The following is a 5,000-nucleotide window of genomic DNA, read 5'->3' as shown; positions in this document are numbered from 1 at the left end:
GTGTGTGTGTGTGTGTGTGTGTGTGTGTGTTTGTAAGCACAAGAGAGCATGACTGTGGTGAACTTGTTTCCTTCACTGAAATATGCCGTTAGGAGTGAAGGAGAATGGACTCTCACAGCACAACATGAGTACACTCTGTTTTCAACTAAATAAGAATGAAGTGATATTAGATTATATCAGAAAATAAACAAAAATTATAATAGTCCCTTATAATTGGGGGCCATTCATGATGATTGCACCTTGCAGATTACCATCAAGATATGAAGACAACTCAAGTGTAAAGCTGTATAGAACTCAACTAGAAAATTTCCGGTTTGATAAAATGTTGACATTTCTCCACTCTGAATTTACCTTCGACCCAAAAATATGCTACTCCTAATTCAGGTTAGCTCACTCAGTGGAGGTGATCAAACGCTATATCTCATTGGCTCGGTTAGAGACAGTTGATCAACCGCTGCATCTGATTGGCTCAGTCAGTGCCAGGACATCTCATTGGCCCAGCATGTGTCTGGTGCTGTCCCTGTGGTTTGAAGGAAATGTTTTGGGTTTGCTGATGGACCCCTTCAGTTCACTCATTAACTTCCCAAGGCTGGCTGGGGGGGATACGCGCCACAGTGGGCACACTTCCTGCTGTCTCCATGGCGCTCTGGCGCCATGGATCAGCAGATGTAGCCCCAACACTTTGCTGAGCTCTTCAGCTGAACCGCGGCGTAGAGAAGGGGTGACGTCACACAAGCTTTTCTATTTACACACACACACACGCCCATGTGTTCTCTCCAACATACACAGACACACACAGACACACACAGGTTTGGAATGGCATTTTGTGGTTCATAATCTTCATCCTTGCTGCAGCAGGCGGCTATTAAGGCCTTCCAGGTTGTGAACTGTTTCATTTGATGTGAGCGCATTTCCTAATGAAGACAGTAGCATGAAGAATATGTACACAAAGAACATATTTGTCCCGCCGTGATTTTCCTTTCCAATACGTACAATGATTCGGAATCTATTATTATTATCAGATCAGTTCTCATTCAAGTCTTCTTAAATATATATACATAGACATATACTACTACTACTAGGGCTACTACTATTACTGTTCCTACAACAGCTACTACTTCTATTACTTCTGCTATTGCTGCTACTACTTCAAAAACTATTACTACTATTACTACTACTACTACTACCATTACTACTACTACGACTACCAGGGCCGTCGGACTGCGGGGACAAAGGGGACAGTTGTGGGGGGGCCCAAGGCCGAGTGGGGGCCCATGACCAAAAAAAAAAATTAAAAAAAAAAAAATTCTTACCTTTCCTCTCCCCCCCCCCCCGTCAACAATCGTTCCGGACACCCCCCCCCCCCCCCCCCCCCCCCCCCCCCCCCCCCCCCCCCCCCCTCAACAATCTGGCGCAGGGGGTCCATCAGTACCGATAGTATAGGGGCCCAGGATTTGGTGCTACGGCCCTGACGACTACTACTGCTACCATCCCTAGTACTACCTCTTAGCTGTGTTTGTGACAAACAAAGAAACCTCATTGATTGTCTCATTGAGTCTTAGCAGGTGGCGATAACTTCTCAACCAATAGAAGCACAGCTGCGACCTCAATTCTCTGTCTGGATCTACTTTGAGCGAAGGCAGTGTGTCCTACTAGTTTCGCCAGGAAGTGATGTTCCTTAACGCGTCAATGTAACGCTGGTTTCAAGAAGGATTCTGTCCAATAAGAAGACATTGAACCTCCAAGCCAGTGCAGGTGTGTTGTGGACTTGAAGGTGAACTGACTGGTTTAATGGAATGATGGATAAGTCGACGAATGGATGGATGGACGAATATTTGAATTGATGGACGGACGAAAGGATGAATGAATGTGTGAATTTATGGATAGACGGAAGAATGCGTGAATGTATGAATTGATGGATAGATGTGTGGGTGGATGAAACGCAACAAACCACGATACAGAAAATGCGATAATTTCTCTGACGATACAAACCTCCATTGACAGTATGTTCACTTGACAAAGGAGTGACACTGGTTATCCTAAACAGGGAAAATAATTTCACGCCCCACATTACAATAGATACACCCAGGATACTCCACCCTCAGCGCTGTAAAACGAGAGCCCTAATGTATCAGCCTCACCAAAGGGCACTTGACCACACATGGATGAGCTGTGGTTCGACCCCAGCGTCTCCCTCCATTGTGCACAGGCTCTCCAGGCGGCCACAAAGGGCTGATTGCCTCGATTGATTCCGGTGAGGCGGTGTCACTGGCGAGATAACGCGGCATTGACCCCCATCTTGCCACCGCCCCTTCTGTAGAGGAGGTGGGGATCCATCCATTGACGTCTTTTGGGCCCACGACAGATCCCTGTCCTGATTGTGTGGAAGGTCTCGCTTCGCTTCGCCTCTCTATTCAGGCAGGCGCCGTATAAATAGGCTCACTGGAAATAGCCCTTCGCTCTCTGAGGAGCGGCAGAGAGCCCCCACCAGCCGCCAGGTTTCCAACGCGAAGATAGATATAGGCCAGAGCGCAACAGACATCTAGACATCTGTAATGAGGCTTCTGTGGAATCCCTCCACTTTCAGAAGGCTAGGCTTTTAGTCTATCCTAGTGTACCAGCATCCACTGAAAAGGTTTAAGCTGTGGAAGAAAAGTGGCCCTGCACAAGATGCGGATAACCCTATTCCCCTCTCTAAATAACTCATATGTTAACTACATACTACATCCACATTAATTACCTTTATGACTTCAGAAAGGGTTTTGAGGTTACGATAACGCAATTTAAAGTAAACATATTCATATCATTAGCAATAATCAATCAACATTATTATTGCTTATTCTTGGTGATTATGAATCATCGTTATTCGCTGATGCCAACGCGTCGGTTGAATTGCTTCTATTAAAGTTGAGCTTCACTTCTGACAATGCCTCCGACCACGACCCCCTCCAGCTTGACTCTCGGCTGGTGTTGTTCTGATCCTGGTGTGATGTCATTATCCTGATCAGGAAGCCAGGGGCCGTGCACCAACATGTCTCCCCCCCAGCCTCTTCCAGGCCTCGGGAGGTGCTAATGAACGCCTGTTTTAGATCGACCGCGCCGTATCCTCACACCTTCTCTCCTCCGAGTGTCAGACCGCTGATGTATGAAAGGAGCCCCCATCTGTTTTTTCTCCCTTCTCTTTCGCTCAGGCGTCGGAGATGAGAAACACGTCCCTGACTTGTCGCCTCTCTCGGTGTGTTCGCAGCGCTTCTGAATCATGTCTCCTGCACCATCACTGCATGGCGAAAACTACTTCTGCTTCCTCTCCTGCACACATTGGATTCAAGGCACAGATACATGGGCGGCATACACCAGCTGTAAACCCTTGGTTTTCCCCGGTGGATGACGATAACATCATCCAGCCAAAGTTGATTCCTTGTGGGTCAAGCTGTTAGTAGGATCCATGCCATTAAGTCCGCTGAAAAATGAAGGCATTTGTGTTCTTTTCCCCGAAGGAGATGAAGAACCAAAGACGGCTGTAACAGCACCCATGCTGCAATGATTGCTGTTTCTCTCCTCTTTTTTTTTTTAAGATACCTAATCGAGCAGAACTCTTGAGCAATAATTACCAATTATGTTCCACCGAGCCACATCCTAGGCCCCATCACGGCGTTATTAAAGATGACTTATGTGCCTGACAACAGAGCTGTGTCTCCTGACTCGGGGAATGGAGTGAGAAAAGTATAAGAGGCAACAGCCCTCTGTCCCAGGGGAGCGGGGAAATGGCAGCTGAGCGGAGCCGGCCCAAGTCCCAATCGTCCCCGTCCCGAGTGGCGCAGCACTTCCAGGGAAACTGATTTGCATGCAATTGTCCTCTGATTAAATCCTAATCTATTTTTATCCTTCAGAGACGAGAGGCTCGTTGTCGTGAGTCCTCTTCAGGAGGGCTGGAGGACACTGAGGACCCCCAGCCCCCCCGCTTTAGGGGTGTAATGATGGGGTCAGGGGCCTGGAGAATCCCTCAAACACCAGCTCCACCGCTAGTACCAGCCCCCCGTATCTCAGAGCAGAGGCACCTCCACCACCACCTCCACCACCCGCCACTACCACAAAGTGATGGAACCTCCACCACCACCTCCACCACCCGCCACCACCACAAAGTGATGGAACCTCCACCACCACCTCCACCACCCGCCACTACCACAAAGTGATGGAACCTCCACCACCACCTCCACCACCCGCCACCACCACAAAGTGATGGAACCTCCACCACCACCTCCACCACCCGCCACCACCACAAAGTGATGGAACCTCAAACACCACCTCCACCACCCGCCACCACCACAAAGTGATGGAACCTCCACCACCACCTCCACCACCCGCCACTACCACAAAGTGATGGAACCTCAAACACCACCTCCACCACCCCTCGCTTTAACAACGCCGAGGCACCAAAAACACCACCTCCAACCCCCCACTGTCGCAGAGCAGACGTAGCTAAAACGCCACCTCCAACGTGGTAGTACTACCACAAAGTGGAGGCACCTCAAACACCACCCACACTATCACAGAGCAAAGGCACCTCAGAAACCACCTCCACCACCTCCACCTCCCCGCACTACAGAGCCGCCGCGTGGTGGTGGGGGTGGTGATGAAGAAGAAGATGCTGACGATGAAGATGCTGTTGATGATGAGGATTATGATCTCTTTATTTCTGTCCCCTTCTTTTCAAGCACCACATGGCATCTTAGATTATTATTAAGGTTAATTAGGTTGGCATCAGACGCCATAATAACCAATAATTCCTGGACGTGAACCACAGACACATATTGCTTCCAACACAGCCCTGTAGCTCAGCATAAGAGCGTGATGCACAATGCATGGACACACGGCCAGGGGATCTGAACCCATGGTGATAGAGCGGCTGGTTGAGCTCATTGCTTTCACTTAATAACAGTTAACGTTATCTTTCGAGGGAGAAGGCATCAAATGGAGAGAACTTGTGTGGCAAGGTGAAA

The sequence above is a fragment of the Gadus morhua genome, chromosome 10 (assembly GCF_902167405.1).
Source record: "Gadus morhua chromosome 10, gadMor3.0, whole genome shotgun sequence".
In the NCBI taxonomy this organism is placed as follows: Eukaryota; Metazoa; Chordata; class Actinopteri; order Gadiformes; family Gadidae; genus Gadus; species Gadus morhua.
This window is presented reverse-complemented; position numbering follows the sequence as displayed.